The sequence below is a fragment of the Euprymna scolopes genome, chromosome 8 (assembly GCF_053919585.1).
Source record: "Euprymna scolopes isolate OS-2025 chromosome 8, ASM5391958v1, whole genome shotgun sequence".
Taxonomy (NCBI): domain Eukaryota; kingdom Metazoa; phylum Mollusca; class Cephalopoda; order Sepiida; family Sepiolidae; genus Euprymna; species Euprymna scolopes.
Window position 1 is genome coordinate 154,790,073 of NC_136489.1, and position 20,833 is coordinate 154,810,905.

At 32.4% G+C, this 20,833-nt stretch overlaps 1 protein-coding gene across 3 annotated transcripts in view; it reads right to left on the reverse strand.

Annotated features, from left to right (window-relative positions):
• Positions 1-20,833, reverse strand: part of LOC145283848 (uncharacterized) — a 334,049-nt gene that overhangs the window by 84,814 nt on the left and 228,402 nt on the right. The gene's annotated exons all lie outside the window — the stretch shown is intronic.

The window sequence follows — 20,833 nt, forward strand, 5'->3', positions numbered from 1 at the left end:
AAAGACGAATGAGATTTGTTTATGCAAGTGCTTCTTCTAGACAAGTCGGCACCAGAATCAAAAAAAGAAAAAAAGAGCTATGGGTCATTGAAATATTTATGATTTTTCTTCATTTATCCACATCTTGACTTATTTATTTTTATGCTTTCATTTGTCTTCATAATTCCTAGGGTTTCTTTCTCTAATTTGTCCTTGTGTTCTCCGTTCTACTTATTTTATCCCCCATTTTTTTCTGCTGAATTTCTCCAGCTTTCTCTTTTCTTCTTGCTCTGTCCATTTTATCACTTATCTATCTTATCTCTATATCTTATCTCTACATATAAAAAGGCAAAATGTGTGTATTTGTATGTCTTGCAAAAACTTTTGACCCAGGTCCGATCAGTATCGTTTTGAAGCTCAATGTATTGGATGACAAATATAAAAATATTGGCAGAGGAGTTTGGTAGAGTCTGAAAAGGTCAACTCTTTCAACTTTGACCTCTTGGCAGCCAAATTATTGCCCAAAACCCGATTAAAAAGCTTGCTGCATGTCTGAATACCCTTTATGTAAAATTTCAGATGTTTAGACCCAAAATTGGCTCAATAGTTTGCTAGAGCCCACAAATATAAATATTTTTGAACTTTGATCGCTTGGCAGTCAAATTTTCAGCCAAAAACCGATTAAAAAGCTTGCCCTATGTCTGAATACACTTTATGTAAAATTTCAGACTGCAGAGGTCAAATTTGTAGACTGCAGAGGTCAAATTTTTTAAAACTTTGACCCCCAGTGTTGACCCCTTAACATTTGTTGTTTTTGGGCTTTAATCGAATTAAAGTTTGATCCATATTCAAGTAACCTACATCTAAAATTTCAAGTGTTTAGACCCAAAAATTGGTGGAGGAGTTTGGTAGAGTTTTCAAAGGTTAAATTGTTGAACTCTGACCTCGACAGCCAAATTTCTGGCCAAAAACCGATTAAAAAGATTTTCCCAAATTTCAATACCCTTTCGCCAGTTTCCAGTTTCCAAACTCGAGATTTAACATGAGTAGTTTGGTGGGGAAATGTACACAAACAATTACACTTTTATAGATGGAAATTATATTTGATCCAATAAATAATGATTTAAAAGTTAAAAAAAAAAAAAAAAAAAATTGTGCCATCATCGAGAATCGAAACAACAAAAATGTTTAGCTTACGATTTACTTTTTCCTTTGAAATTAATGCCTGAACTATAAAGGCATGTTTGCAAGGTTAAAAATTAAAACATGAACTAATAGCTATTATGTTACACATGCATATTTGTAATGTGGTCGTTCGACCTTAACCTGGCAAAATCCATTAAAAAAAACTTTTTTTTTTATTTTCACACTTCTGCACGGATTTTCCCAGCTAAAACCCAAATATAAAGTTTTGCATAGGTTCGAATAAAAAAAAAAAACTGACAGGAGTTTGGTAGGTAAAATTTTTTAAGCGGATGTATTTATGCATATAGAAAGATATATAGAAAAAGGTTTGTTTACTATAACCTTTTTACACAAACATCACACAAGTATAAATCATATAGAATATCTCCATGAATATAATTGCATGTAATAAATAAAGATGAAAGAAAACTGAAAAAAACTTAAAGGAAATTAAAATGAATGTTTTTAAAAGAATATGCAAATTAGCTAGACCTTTTGCAGATCAATGCAATTCCATGACCCATATATAACAAAGTTGTATTTTCGTCTATAATATAAATCTTCCCTGTCTGTTTAAATGTGTGTATGTATGTATGTATGTATGTCTGCTTAAGACTTTCGACAGAGACAGCGGATTTTCCTGAGATCAGTATAGTTTTGAAGCTCGACCCTTCAGATGAAAATATCGAAAAATTGGCTAAAAACATTAATTCCTTCAACATCAACTGGACAGTTAACTAGAGAGAGGGGTTGCTTTTTTTTTTTTTTTTTTTTTTTTTCCCGATATTTTCGAAAATTATCGCCTCCTTTGTTTAGCCTTAATTTAAGCCTACATCACTTCCGGTTTGGCGATGATGTCACTTTTTTTTTTTTTTTTTTACATTCCTTTCCTTCACGATACAGGTTCGTGCCTGCCTGCCAACTTACAAAAAAAAAAAAAAAAAAAAATTTTTTTTTTTTTTTTTTTTTTTGCACAACACACTTGCAAACACCATGGCAAGTTTTAAATCAATAGAAAAAAGGGTTTTTTTAATATGAATATCAATACACAAAAAATCTTATTAGGAGTAATGGATTCATAATGAATTAGTTCAGAGTATCCTGCTAATATAATTTTGATTTGGAATCACTTCGAAAGTCAATTGTGTAGACACTTGTCGACCAAGTAAATGTGTATATACACAGTGTGTGACACATTCTAGACACTCGGGATTTTTTATAATAAATTTTGTTCTCCAAGGTTACATTGCTGTGCAAAGGTTTATGATCATAGTTAAGTGGGATTTGTTTTCTAATGAAAAACTTAATGAAAGCTTAGAAATATTTTATCGAATTACATGGATTAATAAACCAATAAACATTACATGATGTTAAAACATTTATTCTCTAAATAATTGTCCTGTTTAAAGGTAAATATGGTCCTGGATATGACCTTAAACTATATCCAGTGGTGAGGTCCCAGCTTGCGGACTTTGGGGAGTGTGGAACCAACCCTTTAATTGCCATTGCTGCCAGGTCCACTCTGACCAGAGTGGTAGTACCTGTTAGGGTCCCAACTATGGGTTAAATAGAAACCGACTTGAAAACTAATATATTCTACTAAAATTTTTTCTTCAAAATCTTTGGATTCGGCATAAAATAACCTGAAAAGGGTTGATATACCGTAAAACAAAACCAACCAACCAACCAACCAACCAAAGGTAAATATAAAATATAATGGAATTATCTTTTTGTAAAAAAAAATCTGCTTAAAGTAAAATTTTATTGATCTAGGGGAGAGAACTGTATCTGGAAAAAAAAAAATGCAACTGAAATTCAATCATCTGTTTATCTTGTTTAAAAAAAAAAAAAAAAAAGGGGGGGGGCAGGTAATCGAAATAGTGACTTGCTTGTACAAAAAAATGGATTTGTGGTTTGGTTGGTTGTTTTACGGCATATCAACCCTTTTCATATTATTTAATGCTGAATCCAGTTATTTTAAAGATATTTTTTTTAATAGAATATATATTTTTTTCCAAGTCGGTTTCTATTTAACCCATAGTTTGGACCCTAACAGGTATTACCACTCCGGGTCAGAGTGGACCTGGGCGCAATGTCAATTAAAGGGTGGCTCCACACTCCCCAAAGCCCGCAAGCTGGGCCTCATCATCGGATATAGTTAATCGTGATTCTTGAATCGATTAATTAATTTTAATATCTTTAAAAAAAAAAAAAAAAGGGATGAGAAGTTCGTTAACCCATTCGCCAACTAATAGCATTATTTATATTCAACTTTGTTGACAAAAATCAGGTGTTTAGAAGAATATCATTACATTTTTATTTTATTTTAAGCTACATTAACAAACAAATATTTATTTTTTGACAATTTCATTCGTTGACGTAATATGAAACATATCTATAAATGTGTTTATAACAATCAAGCTACATGGAGGCGTTCATATTTCATCTCTGGAGAGAACCGTCAAATCTATGCACAATATATTACATCACCTTGTAATATATTGTGTATATGCATAAAAAATATATATCTACTCATTTTAGATATCTCACTGCCGATGCAATCCTCTACCTATATAAGAGCCAAGTTTAGGATGCTGAAATCCGTAGATCAATGAAAAAGCCAAGATACAAAGAAACTTTTTAGCAGAAAAACTAAAATGGAATATTGTTGCCATATCTGGGGAGGAGCTGCTCGGCACACCCTATCCAACACAGAAGATACATTGTGAGCCTGTCTCTGTTCTATTGTTGTTTTCATGGCAAGTGCTCGACTGAACTCCAATGTATGCTTCCCTGTTGCCAAACTTTCACAAAAAAAAACACTCGACTAGTTACAACCACTATATACGATTTTCCCCACTCTCCATCTGTTTAAATCTAAGTGCAGATTCCATAAAGTTTTTTTCCAGAACTGCCTGCCTGTGGAACACTGTTCTGCTGTCTTGCTTCCTGGTGGAATACAACATGGTGGCCTTCAAATCCAATGTAAACAAATTCTTGTTGAGCCGTTCCCATAAATAATCAAATTCTACCTAATTTACATCATTTAACAATTACTGCATTACCACCTTACATTCATTAATCCTTATCCTCAAGTGACCTTCAGGCCTTGTTAAGTTGTGATTCCCAAGTAAAAAAAAAAAACTTGATTTCATCCGAAAATTTATAAACTGCTACCGTATTTTTTAAAACAATTTTTTTGGCATAATTAATAAATCTATTTACTTTATTTTCTATATAAAAACGATTCTCATTATAAAGACTTACCATCTAATTTACATATGTGTTTGTGGTGTGTATACACACATGTAAATTAGATGACTACACTAAAAAGTAGTCACACTTCCTCTAAATTACTACAGAGGCACAAAGAAATATATAAGATGGCGACGAGAGATGGTTAACTTAATTGTACATTGCTGATTAGAACAATGAAAATAATTATTTTTTAAACATAACGCGACCTCAGACAGAAAATATATTTTAGCATTTTGTGTTATATATATATATATATATATATATATATACACACACACACATATGGAATCTTAACTCATTGTTCTAAGGGAGGCAACTATTTTACTAAACTAGGTAAAAAAATCATGTTTCTTACAAAAAAAAAAAATGAAATTTTTTTTTTTTTACATTTAAACCTTAAACAAGGCACGGTGCCACTTTGATGTATGGTGTTACTATCGGGGACATACGTTGCAGGGTACTATGTAGGGAGTTGAGCAGCAGGTTGCCTGTTTACATTACACTTGAACTTCTGCATGTCAGTACAGTTGTGAAAGCAGGAACCTGGAAGGAAGTTCCAAAGTCTAGCAGTTCTGGAGAAGAAACTATTACTTGAATATGTAAAAAAAATTACAGTATCGTCGCATTTTACATTTTTATTTTAATATTATAAAAAACTTTTGTTAATTTAAATGAAGTAGTTGGAAAAAAAAACTTTTTGTCCGCACAATTCTTAGTAAAATAGTTACCTTCTTTAGAACAATGAGTTAAGATTCCGAATTGGCAAAAAAAAAAAAAAAAGAAAGAAAAAAGGGAAACAAACGTCGATCGACGCACATCATCATTGTTATTGTTTTTTTTTTTAAAAAATTTTTGTAATAAAAATAATTTGTAGTCTAAGTGCTTACGAGTTAGTATACGTAAAATGTATAACGCATTCTTTTTTTTTTTTTAATGTTTAAACGATAATCGAAATCAGTTACATTATAAGCACAATTAAAAGGCAAAACTTTGAAGGATGTTCTTTCTTTAATTTTTCGAATGTTCAGTTAATTGCGATTGTATATAAAATCCGTATTATCTCCTTTTAACAGAGGCTTCTGTGTATAATTGCAATCTCTCTCTCTAAAAAAAAAAAAAAAAAAAAGAAAAAAACATGCACATTTAGAAAGTTTATTCAGAATTATTTCCCTTTAAATATTATGCGCATTATTTTTATTTTTAGTTTACGCGCCTGAAAAATGAATTTTCGCTCATATTTGGACGGAAACGTTAATAATTGGTGCAATATAAATATAATCTTTAAATAAAACCGTCAAAATAAATAAATAAAAAATAAAAAAAAACGGTGTGACTTTTTTTTTTTTTACCGTGTTTTGTTGACCCACAGTATATTTCTAAGCTAACATTAAATATTTTCTGAATGAAAATAAACTAAATAAATCTTGGTTCAAAAAGATGTTTAATTAGTAAAATTTAAAAAAGTTATTTGATAAATTGATTTTCTGAATGAAATATAATTATAGCTCTCGTTCTTAAAAAAAAAAAAAAAAAGATTAAAGGGAAATAACTCTAAATATTGACTAACGCAATTCTCTCCCTTGCGTATTTGTTTTCTTCGAGCTCATTTCACTGTTTTCAAGACGAGACAAGATAAACACAAAACGTAAATTTCTTGAAATATTTTTACTAGCTTTCTTGAGGATGATTTGAAATTCTCACTATAATCAAAGATGGAGGAGCAGTTACCGTACGTATCCACACAAACACACACTATATAAGTAATAAAAATTATTACTATAATTATTTTTTTTTTATACCTACATACACTAGTGTTTCATCTTTACAGGAATCATCAGGGAGTTATGATTTGAACCTGGCCACGAAGCCATATCTGAATATTATCAAGTAACAAGCCACACGGCCAACGTTAACTACGAAAAATACAGTTGAAATTAACATTTATATAAATGTATAAGATGACTATAGTAATCTTATAATTATAGCACCATGATCTGCGCATACAAGCTTAAGTGACCAACTTTAATTTCAGTCTAGAGTGCTTAACAATAAGAAGCAATATATTATAATTGGAATTCCTTATTGAGATGAGTCTTATTTAGTTATTTATTGCGGACTATCATCCTCATCTTTTTGAGATGTTGTTTCACCATGTTTAGGCCAACTATTCCTCTGGCCTTCATCAGGTGGTAACCACGATGGGATAGGAACTCCGAATCTCCTAACTTCATCCTCAGCAATTACTGCCTTCCATAATTGTTGTCGTCTCACCACGTTTTGACCAAGTAAGCCTCTGGCCGGCTTTTGGGTAGGATTGAAACCGCTATCTTTAGACAATTCTCACTTGGAAACGTAGAGATTTAACATCTCTATCCACTGCGCAGGCAGTGTCAGAATCTTTGGGAAAATCGCCATTGCAAATTTGACACCCCTAAGACAAAACTGCGAATGAAATATAAAAAACTAGTAATTTCTGTTTTTTTTTTGTTTATTTTCTTTATGGAATATACTTCAGAAATAAACTATTAAAGTTGTTTCACACATAATAAAAATATTATTTCTTATTGTTCCAAAACCGTGTTGACAAAATATCCGCTCGCGGTGAATATGCGGACATTTTGTCTACACGGTCTTTTAACAAATAAAAAATAATATTTTTATTATGTTTTAAATAACTTTAATAGTTTATTTTGGAAGTATATTCCATAAAGAAAATAAACAACCCACTTTAGAAACAGAAATTACGGGTTTTTTTAATATTTTATTCGCAGTTTTTGTTGGGGGGTGTAAAAAATTCTGTCAAAATTCTGACACTGCTACCACTGCGCCACGGGCCCCGACGGACGATTAAGGTTGGAATTTTTGGTCATAAATCCACGTTTATTTTATTATCTGATCTTCCATGGTCGGGTTTGTACCGAATGGTAATATATATTATTTAAATTGCAATTCATTGAAATGAGTATCGTTTATTTGTTATTCTCATGTTTCTTAGATGTTGTCTTACGATGCTTCGCCCAACTATTCTTCTGGCTTTCGTTAAATCACACTAGACAAAGCAAAATCAATCAAGTGACTGAAAGAAGTCAATCATTATCAATTAAATGTTCATTTTTCAACCATAGTGTATCGAATTTTTGTTATATTTAAAAAAAAAATATTTTCGAGATTTACCTTCTCAAAATTAAATCTTCATTCAATTTCAGGCGTAAAATTTTCAAATAAAATAAGTTGAAATGAATGAATAGCCTTTGCCACTCTTAAAAAAAAAAAAAAAAAAAAAAGAAGCCCAATTTTTGTTCTGATGTACTAAAAATCATTGTTATGCCATGTAGTGGACAAAGTCGATGAACATTGCGATTCTGGTTCATATAGGATGTCGACATGCAATTGAAAATGTCTGTATAAAGAATTAGTCCAATCTGCATCTAAAAATTCTATCAAAATTCTGTCCAAATTCCCGAGTTTGACAAGATGCATTTGAGAAAGGTCGGAGGTTACATCAGCCGAAACATTGTGAAACAAGATGAGAACAAATAGTCTGATGAATCCAAATATAATGCGAATAAAACTTTTTTTTTTTTTTATTTTTACATGGGGGGGGGTCACCACTTATCAAGGCCAGGAGGCCACTCAAGTATAAGGGTTATTGCGTGTACAGTAAATCAATGAGATAGTATTGTTGTAATCATTAGTATTGAAGATTTGATAGTCTGAAGAGGGCGGTTTGTCAGGAATTTGTTTATGTTGGACTTGAAGATATCCAAGTTGTAGTCAGGTGGGAAACAGGCAAACGGAAGAGAGTTCCACAGTCGTGCACTTCTGAGAAAGAAGCTTTGCTCATGGAATCTACGTTTGGATTTAGGCACAGATAAAGAGTGGAGAAAATTATTGATAGTAGTTTCAGCTAGACGGGTGTTTCTCGTGAAAGATTGGCGAGGGGGGACGAGAGATTGGAGCTCAAACGAGCACTTACCACGGAAATAACAATAAAACAAAGACAGGCTCGCAACGTCTCTTGTGGGAGAGAGGTTGCAGGTAAGAGAAAGGGCATCCCCCACTAAACTATGAAGTCTATTTTGTACTCTGTCAAGGCAGGACAGGCTGTTTTTAGCAGCTCCTGCCCAGATATGGCAGCAGTACTCCATCCTTCGATGTACTTGGCTTTTCTATAGATAGAGAATTGCATCAGTAGTGAGATATCTTCTGGAGCGGTAGAAGGATCCCACCATTTTCCCAGCGACCTGGGCAACAGATCTGATGTACGTGTTCCATTTCAGTTCAGGAGTAAAGGTTTGTAGAATAGAAAGAAGTCTCATTCTAACATTTAGAAACCAGTTTGACCTTTACTCCTGGACTGAAATGGACGCATACATCAGATCTGTTGCGCAGGTCGCTGGGAAAATGGTGGGATCCTTCTACCGCTCCAGAAGATATCTCACTACTGATGCAATTCTCTAATAATCTATTTATTTTTTGAATTAACAACAAAATAACTCAATTGTATACAAATTCGACATTAAATAATCTGAAATGGACTCGTCATGCCGCAAAGCAAATCAAATCAAATCTAGTATATATATATATGCAAAAAAAAAAAAAAAATGTTTTAGATTTTGATTTGGAACCATATTTTTTTTCCTTTTCTTTTCATTTTGTGTGTATATGTGTGTGCATGTGTACGGCTGTATGTGTTAAAAAAAAAAATTATTTGTTAAGAATAGACTTCAAATGTTAACTATTTACTTTCCTTCCCACAAAGACAGAATTAGATATTCGAGTTTTAATGAGGAAACTCTAAGAAAGGTAGTTTGGATTGGGACAAAAATAAAATTACCCCCGTCTATAAAGATTTATCCTTCACTGATAAAAAACAAAAAAAAAAAACAAAAACAAGATTAAGTGTAGTAGCAAAACAGAACAGATGTTTTTTTTTATTCGACTAAATAGTGCAAGCAGAAAAACCATGTGTTTGAGTGTTAGAAAGCCCTCGTTTTCATTCCTGATCTGATACGATGAAGAACATTAAATATTTATGAATAGAAAGTTGGGCGCTTTCATATGTTGGCGTATAGACTTATAGGTATTGGATTTCTAAACTAATTAACAAACTGTCGGTATTACTTAAACAGTAACAAAAATCATCGGAATCTTTTTTTTTTATGCAAGGGAGATAATTCCAGCAAACAACAGATTTTAAGTTATTTTCTTAACGCTAGTTTTCAAACACAGTTAAACATTCTTCAGCTCGGACCCATTTGTGAAAACTAAGTCTACAGTTTAACGGGTGAGCATATTATATTGATGTACTGCCACGGCAAAGGAGCAAAACAAACAAAAAAACTCCACTTGGATAAAAACAGTCAAAACGGTATTAGTTAGAGTAACTAATCCGCTAGAATACTATGGAAGGCAGTAATTACTGAGGATACCTTTAAGATTTAAAGCGCTGTTTTATAAGGTGTCACTGTGAAAAGGGAAGCAACTCTCGATTACTAAGATTCGTTCATTTTTTTTTTATCTCATAATTTAGGATGTTTGATTCAACGATATTTTTTTATTAAATAAAAAACATTTAAAAAAAAAACAGAAAGCTGCAACGAATTTGTTTTTTAATGTAACAAAATTGATAAAGATTAATAATACAAAATGTAATTTACGACGCTAAAACCAACGATATTTTCACTAGATGAAAGCACTTAGAAAAAGAAGCTGCGTTGGTAAGGTTTTAAAAAAATTAATTTCATTCTTTGTATTTTTTAAGGTTAAAAACACTTTAATAAAACAAGGATGAACCTTTTAGCTGCGGCGATTTTTTTTTTTTTACTGTAACAAAGCATTAATAACACAAACATTTAGTTTTTAACATTACAAAATGAAAATGCAACGATAGTTGTAGAGGAATTGTATTTTTTATTAAAAGTAAACAAACAAAAAATATAACGCAAATACGATTTATTATGTATGTTAAAAAATAGATATTGGTGTTATTAATATGATAAGTTTTGTTCAGTGAAAAAAAACAAAAAAAAAAAGCCACTGCAGCCTTTTTTTCATATTTTTATCCTTGTTTTATTAAAATGTTTTGTTTGAAAAAAAAAAAATAAAAATAAATAAAAATAATTATAATTTCGGTAAAATCCATTGAAAGCGGTCGGTGGTTCTATGAGAAAATAAAGCTGTGTACGCATTATAAATGTTTCTTTTCTGTGTCTTATGTTCGAGTTAAAAGTTTATTTACTGCACTCATCTGGACTAAAGAAAATCATGATTTAAATGTGTATGTCTCGTCTAAATAACTAACGATAATTCTCTGATATGGCCGACCAGACGAGACGGGTGATCAAAAAGTCAGATCGAGCGTACCGGAAAACGAAATGAGATCAAATGAGGTCTCAATTCGTTAGTCTCATTTCGTTTTCCGGTACGCGGTACGCTCGATCTGATTTTTTGATCACCCGTCTTGTCGGCCATATTGGATATTCATCGTTAGTTATTTAGACGAGACATACATATTTAAATCATGATTTTCTTTAGTCCAGATGAGTGCAGTAAATAAACTTTTAACTCGAAATGACCCCTAATGTACTAATGTATAACATAAGACACAGAAAAGAAACATTTATAATGCGTACACCGCTTTATTTTCTCATAGAACCACCGACCGCTTTCAATGGATTTTACCATAATTTCTTTAGTTGCATTAAAAACTACTTTTTTTTTTTTTTTTTTTTTTAAAAAACCTTACCATAACATTTACTTTTTAATTTAAAAAAGTTGTCGCAGCTTTTTTTTTTTTTTTTTTTTTTTAAATGTTTTCATCTAAATAAAAATATTTAGGGTTCGTTGGTTTTAGCATCGTAAATTATATGAAAATGGAAACACTGCCCTTAATAGTCTCTCGTAAAGACACATTTTGGATAATTAATTTTTAACTTTGTTGCATGAAAAAAGATATAATCGCAGGGTTTTTTTTATGTTTTGATTTAATAAAAAAATATTGTTGAATCGAACATCCTAAATTATGAAACGAACAAAAAAAAAAAAAAAAATGAACAACTCTCTCTCTCTCTCTCTCTCTCTCTCTCTCTCTCTCTCCACAACGACAAATTATAAAACAGCACCAGACTCAGCATTCCTGTCCTGTTGCGATTAACCACCTGACGAAGGCCAGAGAAACAATTGGCTGAAACGTGGTGAAACACCAACTATGAAGATGAGGATAAGTCCATAAATAAACAAAGAAACAAATAAATAAATATAAAAAATTGAATAGCTAGGATAGTTAAGAGGTGAGGGTCATTGAAACAAACAGATATCTACGAAGGATCAATCAATATTTCAATTAGTTTGTTTCATAGCCAATTAAAGTGCAAACATTTACAAGGATTTTTTTTTTGTTTCTTCGTTTGGAAAGAAATTCTCTTCAAAATAGAATCATTCATAAAATAATGAATAGTAATAAAACTTAAAAAAATTGATTAAAATTTTTTTTTTTTTTTTTTTTTTTAAATATTTTAAATCAATACCAACTGCCGTGCAATGGTCAATTTAAAGTTTGAATCAATGGTAATGTCAGAAAACGAGTTTTTTTAATTTTATTTATTTATTTTTTTTTTTAGTTCTTTTGCATATCAAACCTTTGTTTTTAAGCATTCTAAAACTAGAAAAATGTCATGAAATGCAATCAAGTAGAAAGAGTCAATCGTTTTGATGCAGTGTTTTCAATATGACACATATTTCATGTATATTTTATAGTATACTAGCCTGGGTGCTTGGCGTTGCCCGGGTGTTTGGAGATGTGTGTTAAGCAAAAAAAAAAAAAGAAGGGGGGGGGTATTAGGCAAGCAGACTCGAACCTGTACCGCACAGTAGGAAAAGAATGTGGGGGAAAAAAAAAAAAAAAAAAAAAGTGACGTCTTTGCAGTTGCGTCCATTGCCAAACCGGAAGTGGCGAAGGTTTAAATTAAGGCTAGTCAATCGAAAAGAGGGGATGACTTTCGAAAATATCTGAAAAAAGTGCCCAGTTAGAGGGTGAAGGAATTAATATTTTTTAGCCAATTTTTCGATATTTGTCGTCCGAAGGGTGGAGCTTCAAAACAATACCGATCTCATGAAAATCCGTCACCTCTGTCGAAAGTTTTAGGTAGACACACACACACACACACACACACACATACATACATTTAAACAGACAGGTGAGATTTATATTATAGAAAAAGATAATTAAATAACACTAGTGTTTCTGCTCACGTGATCACTAGGGCTATGCCAACAGCATATTATTATTGTTTTGATTCTCGAGTGTATGTCCGACACAGTTAATCAATCAAGAACCACATCACACTATATAAAAGCGGATAACATATCAACAGATATATACTTGAGTCAAATTAATGAAAAGAATATGCTGTTGTCCTAGCTCTAGTGATCATCAGTGTAGGGAGTGTTAATTTCTGTCCATCAGGAGATTCGAACCCAGCCACAAAGCCATTTTTGACCCCATTAGCTAAGCCTTTACTTCTGGGCCACCAAACAACTGCCACCGGAATAAAGGGAATGAACAATTAATAACTGCACAATTCGGTTGCAGACGTTAGACAATCCAAAGTGTTCGAACGAGCAGAAGTCATGAACGTTGCATAAGCACTGGTTGACTGCCTCTTAGTTTATATTTTCCAGACGGTGCACATCTTGAATTATTCTAAAAAAGTGTTTGATAATTATAATTAAACTAGCAGGACCTGTGGAAATTCTACAGCAGACTCTTGGTGATATTATTGTAGCTCTTTTGTTAAAACTACAAAAGTATTTATTTAAGCTAGCAGGGACGCCCAGTGTAGCCCGGTCGTAAAATATGCTTAAATACAATATTTTAATTAATGCAGATTTGGTATATCGATTCTCATATATTATAAAGTTGTGATTTAAAAAAAAAAATGTACATATATATATATATATATATATATATATCCATCCATATGACTTGGGTGCATCAGCTTGAATCGAATCTGAAACCAAAACTTATAAAGAAATATATATATATATATATATATATACACACACACAGGGTGACCCCCCCCCCCAAAAAAAAAAAAACTAAATGGAGGCCATCTATAACATATGCTGTCGAACGGAGAAAAAAAAGTTTTGTTTTGATGTGATGTTTTGAATATAATAAATTAGTTAAGACCTAAGTTTCATTTCATTCGGACAAAACACTAAAAAACGGGGCCTAATTAGAGTTGGGGCCCTTTTCTTTGGGTCACCCTGTATATATATATATAAACTTGAGTTCTTTTAGCTATAACCGAAACCAAACTTTATGAAGAATTCTTGTTAAAATTACTTATATAAAAAAAAAAAAGAGGACTTGAATGCTATCAGCTATAATCGATACCAAAACTCATGAAGAATTCTTAGTAATTATTTATTACAAGAAAAGGAAAGTCATAAAAGTTAAACAACAGCCACCCAGAAGAAAAAAGATGTAATAACACAAGCGCTGTCGTATTAATATATAGATAATTATTCTTATACATACATACAGACACTATATATAAGAGTTTTCTTTATTATATCTAGAAGTGTAAGCCATGTTTAGTTTCATAAAAGTTTCAGATGGTTCGTTGTTTTAAACAAGTCTTGAGAGGTGACTGGTTTGCGGTAGACAGTTCCACAGAGCAAAATATTCTTACCGTGTTGAGACGAGGGGGGGGGGAACATGTGAAATTGCTCCAGAAAAAGTTTAATATTTATGAAGCAATTCTGGTTTCTGATTGGTTGGTAGCAGAACATGAATTAATTTGATTCGTCAGTTTCTAGCAGCATCGTTTATAAATAGAATCGTTCGACTGTGTGGGATCATACCCCATTACTCGTCTGATGGGGAAGGTCTCCTAGCGGCTTCGGCTGCATGGAGACAGGGTAGTACAAGTCAAGGATTCGTCACTTGACACTAAGCCCAACAGGTGAGGGGCCGGGAACCGGCCCAGCACCTGTTGGACTGAGGTACGCGGCTTGGGTAATACCTGGGAGGTCCACCCTCCCAGGCCTTGCCACCGGGCTTTCCGGTGGGGCAAGTTTATTGCTTGCTGCCTACATTTTTCATTTGCAATTTCTTTAGAAATTTAACGTTCACTATGGATCATTGGAAGATCTTGGTGTGATGAGGTTGGATTGCTAAAGAAATCACCACTGAAACGTATGAATATATGTAGCCAACGATGTTAGTATAACTGTTATATATATATATATATATATAGTATGAATAAAGAAATACTAAAACAAATGGAATTTTGTTGCTAAGGAACTTTACCATTCTTTCTGGATGCTGGATTCAACAATTTTGAACTTTACTTTCAATATAAAAATCATTAACCAGTTTGGAATATAAAAACAACATTCATCTCTATTCCCAGGGCACCACTCGAATCGTGTACCTAAAATGAATATTCTTTTTCTTGTTCAATCCAATTCTCCCTTAGTTTCATTAATTTTCAATGCATGTGCTAAAAAGCAAAAATATGTTTATCCATAATAAATATTTTGCTAAAGTCATTTCCTCTGAAGAGATGAGCCTTGCATCGAAGATCCATGGATGTTCTCTTTTTCATTTTCAATCCATTGGAATTATTGGCTACATATGTGCATACATTTTTCATTTGCAATTTCTTTAGAAATTTAGCATTCACTATAGATCATTGGAAGATCTTGGTGTGATGAGGTTGGATTGCTAAAGAAATCACCACTGAAACATGTATGAATATATGTAGCCAACGATGTTAGTATAACTGTCTGTTTATATATATATATATATATATATATATATATATATATATATATATATATATATATATATATATATGAATCACACAGGTAAGAAATTAATTTTTCTAGCATGAAAAGGTTAGATAATGCAATTAAGAATAGGAAATTAGATTAAATATTTGTAACCTGTCTCCTTCCTAAGATCAAGGGAGGTGGTGGTGAAGGGAAAGAACTTTACATGTTGTGTATTCCTTGTTCAAATAATACATTTTTTTTTAATCAGAAATGGCAGAACCTGCAATTGTCATTCTTTATTTGATAATTTTTTTTATTTTCAAGAAAGTAATCTATGACTTGAACGTCTAAAGAAAAGTTTTTATTTTTCAGTTGACAGATAACAGTTTTAGAAATTGAGTGGATGGTTACGAGCAATGTTCCAAGATTCACGTCCACCATCTTGATTTCCTTTAGAATTACTCCTTTAAAAAACAAAATATTTTCTTGATTTACATGCCATGATGTAGCATTCGAGTGTAATCTAAACTAAACTGCAAAAAATTTAAATATAAAACTTACAATTTTATATATATGTGTGTGTCTTTGAAGGTTTTTAACCTTTAAAACTAAAAAAAAACAAAAAAAAACCCCTATCTTTTAAAATATTTTTTATCATTCGTTGAAAAACTATTTTGTCAGTTAGTCATTTTATCACCTGCAATCAATTCATCAACTTGCTCTCTCGAATTACACTATGTTAATTTAAGGGATCATCAGTTGTTTACCATGAAACACTGTTTCTGAGATTTAAAAACAAAATAGTATATTAAATCATGATTCCCCAGCAGTGTTGATCAAACACCACCTCCCTTAATCACAAGAACAAAAAATGTTCCAGATATTGGATCTAATTACCTACTCATGATTAATTTGGCTGACCTATTCATATATTGCTTTCAAAGAGTAAATCTTTAACAAATCAAAACTTATCAAGATGAGAGAAACTCAACACTATCAAGGGGAGCAAGAACAATAGCATTAAATGAAAGATGAGGAATAAAAATTATGATTTTATTATATCTGAAAAATAAGGAAAAATCGTGCATGTTGGACGTGATTTTAATTTTTTTTTTCTCATTTCATTTCTTATTCATGTCATTAAGCCAGTTTTTTTTTTTTATATATATTTGCTTTTTGCATAATTCTAGCCTTGCTCTTCTGATGAGAAGCATTTAGCTTCAAAATGCCATGGCCTAAAGAGGGTATTTTATTAAATTTCCCCTGAACCTTTTCTTATTGCTCTGATGTTATAATAAAGTTATATAACTTTTATTCCTCATCTTTCATATAATATATATATATATATATATATATATATATATATATAAAATGTTGTTTACTTGTTTTTGCAATACTATTTTTTATTTTTAAATGAATTCAATTATTTATATGAAAGTGCCAGTTGGGAATAATTTTCCCTTTTACCAATTTGATACCTGCTAAATGGGGAGCGGCATCTCGCTAGATTCAGTCACTCTAATGAGTCGTAGACGACGAAAAATATGTCAGTGGATAATTATATTTTAAAAACTATATATATAATATATATATATAGCTCGCGATTTGTTTACAAACAAACGTTTGAGCCCTCTACGAGTAGCGGACGGATGTTTATTTAAATAATCGTTCGGACAGGTTAATTTCGGCCACTGATTCCGTAGTCATGGGGTAGGACTGCCGACTGTCAGCACGACGGTTCTAGGTTCGATCCTCGGCTTGGGAGAGGTGTTAGTCTAGCGGCACTGATGAGTTGTGAAACAACGAAACAGGTCTGTATGTCGATGACTAAAATATATTTTATATTATATATATATATATATATATATATATATATATATAATATGCATTAAAAAAACAAACACTAAACTTTTGAAATAAGATTTCCCAAAGGTTTCATTCTAACTTCGATTAAATGCAATCAATGTTTTTCTGTAATGAGAATTGGTTCAGTGCCAATAAACGGTAAAATTCTTCAAACTATTTTATGTAAACCGTTATCTCGGAAATTCCAGTTTAGATTTGTATTTCTCTTGAAACCAAAGCCCATAATCTTGTGTTTTCGTATACAAAATGAGGGACAGGTCAAATGAAATATTTTCAAAGTGCATCAAGGTCAATCTGAAGATAGGTTGTCCTTGAAGAATGAATCGTGAAAAATAAAGATTTGTCTTTAGGTAAAACATTTTCTAGAAAAGCGTATTTGTTAAACTAGTTTTCTGTTTCTGAATTTTTGAGAATTGATAATCAATATTATTTCTTGGATTTCTTATCTTGAATCTTATTTTCACGTTGTTTCGGCTGATATAACCCTCCACCTTCTCTGAGTATATCCTTCAAACTCTGAAATCTTATGAATTAAAAAATCTGGACAAAATTTTGAATTCGACGGGTAGGCATATATGTAAATCTATTTTGCAATTGAATTTTAACTATCCCATGAACTATAAATGTATCTTTACCGGTTCCATTACGTATACAGTGTTTTCACCTTTTCTATCTTTTGAAATTTTTTTTTTTTTTTTTTTTTTTTACATATTATCACCCAGACTTAGGGTTAAGGGAGGGTTTGTGGTTTTTAATGATGACTTTTTTTTTTTTTTTCATACTAAATTTTGATCAGAAATATTGACTTTACAATAGAACCCTGGGATATGGCATTAATCTGTCCCAGGTTTGGAATCATAAGGTGAAATCGCTGTATGGTGAGGCCTAAGCAAAATTTTATACAGTAATATAAAAAATTAGTAACAAAATACAGTACAATATATAATACACATGTATATAATCAAATGACATTAAAATTGGGCAAATAGCATAACTAGGGCCCGGAAAAACATTCCACATAGTAATCTGAAAAAAAAAAAAAAAAAAAAAAGTATCCCAGGGCAATAAATTGTTTGATGGCCATTAAAATTTTAGGGACCATAAAAAGTCAATTTCGCTTTGATTGTATGACTAATCTATTTATTTGCCTTCTTATGGAGGCAGAGTTAGACGCTAGGTCAGTTTTAATCGGACGCGATGTGGAATCTAGTAGCCCAAAATATGCATTCTGGATTGTGACAAAAAATACAAATTTCTTTAAAATAAAATATCAAGTGCACTTAATGCATATTTTAATATAAATATATATATATATATATATATATATATACACACACACATATTTTATTTTAATATATGTACAAACCATAGATGATAATCATGATTAAAACATAAATGCAATTGATGTCACCTTAACTTTGTTCAAATTATTGCAACACAGTTCAAATGAGAGACGAACCAATTATTTAAAAATCTTTCAGTTTAGTAAGCTTACCTCCCTTGCACTAATAGGCAGAAACAAGGGAGATAATCGAACTTTTCTACTCTCAAACATTACTGTACTCTTTTGTTTTGGTTTGGTTTTGGGGGAACCGTTTTACGACACATCAACCATTTCAGATTAATGCATTGCATACGATTACGCGAACACAAATCACCAGTTTCGAAAGTGTTAAATTAATTCAATTACTTATGTTATAATATTTGTTTAAACTAAAATAATTGATTTAAAAATAATTAGATTTTAGAAACATGGTGTTTTGTATTCTTTGGATTCATCAGACTACTGTTCTCATCTTCAGTGTGATTTTTCGCAACGTTTCGGTCGATGTAACCTCCGACCTTCTTCAGGTGTATCTTGTCAAACTCGGGAACTTGGGCAGAATTTCTAGCGGAGCCCTTTACAAGGGTAACTTACTCTTGTTCCATCAGCCATGACTAGATAGAGGTACTAAGCATTTCACAATTGTATTTTTCGGTTGCCCACAATGAGGATTGAAACTTCAACCTTCAAGAGAATATCACTTTTTACAATTGATTTTTCCACGTTCTCTAACTACTGTGCCACGAGTCCTTGCGGACAATGCTACTACAAATTTTAGATACCTTAAACCTTGGCCCTGTCGGTGGGGCATTAGAATACGCCGACTGCCCCCCTGCAGAGGGTAAAAGTCCCTCAATGGGGGTCCTGGATATGACCTTAAACTATATCCAGTGGTGAGGCCCCAGCTTGTGGGCTTTGGGGAGTGTGGAGCCACCCTTTAATTACCATTGCTCCCAGGTCCACTCTGACCCAGAGTGGTAGTACCTGTTAGGGTCCCAACTATGGGTTAAATAGAAACCGACGTGAAAACAACAAATATATTCTATTAAAAACATTTTTCTTCAAAATCTTTGGATTCGGCTTTAAATAACCCGAAAAGGGTTGCTATGCCGTAAAACAAAAACAAACAACCAACCAATCCTGACTGGTTTCCTAACTTACCAAACATTATTACTATAATCCTTTTTCCTCTCCCATTGAAAAACTCATGTTCTGCAGAGCAAGGCACAAAAACAATAAAATCCACTATAAAACAACCAAACCAAACCTAACACTACAAATTAGTGATTAAAGATACAAAGAGCTTGAAAAATAAAAACCTTCTACAAAATAACTGGATTCGGCATTAATTAACCCCAAAAAGGGTTGATAGGCCGTAAACCAACAAAAAGTTTGAATGATGATGATACGTCATAATTAAAGCGCAACAGATATCGATGGATGCCATGTTTAATGATGTTTTGGATCGTTAGGAAGAAAAATGATAAATGTTTATTACGCTGTGAATATCATGGAAACTCTGTAACAGCGAATGAGAATGCACGAACACTTGATTCTGACAGTGTTATCAAATTCACCTTTTGGGAAGTTTTCGCACCAGTGCTAAATCATAGCCTTCATCGGCACCCACCAAAAATATACAGGGTGGAATGATAAAATTGTCACTGTAGAAAAAGACGATATAATTCCATTTTTATTTCATGAAAACCGTTTTTTTTTTTTTTGTTGCAGACCATCTACTAGTTGCCCAGTTGTGTACAAATCCCAAGAGCAATAGATTTCCATCATGTCTGAGTGACAAGGGAGATAATCAAACTTTTCTATTCAGACATTACTATCCTCTCTCGTCTTGGTTTGGTTTTGGAGGAACCGTTTTACGACATATCAACCATTTCGGATTAATTTTATTCTTAAATTTGCTTAAAAATACCGTTCTGCTCATATTTCTAATTACACATAAAACAACACCTAACAACAAGCAAGATTGGAGATGCGCCACTATACAACTCATGATCTCTACCAATCCAAGTTATGACAACAAGACCATTGCTAGCACCCTCAAAATACATTGCTATGAATAACAGGGACATGCCAAGAGTGATGAAAACAGTTTCCAGCCACGATTATGGTCTTTGGTGCGGTTTGAAGTGAAGGCCATATCATGCCACCTCATATCTTCAAAGTCGACTTGAAAGTCTACACTAAAGTGTACCTGGATGTGCTGATGCAATCGAGTGGCTACTGGCAGATACTGAATGTCGCAGCAGGACTTGCCACTGACCCATAAGTCCAAAGAGACCCAGACTTGGCTTCAGGAGTGCTACGACTTTGTACCCTTCTTTCCCCAGCCTGAACCCACTGGACTACTTTGTTACGTCATACAGCAAGAACATCACCAACATGACCTCCCACAACACCAAAGTCAGCCTGATCACT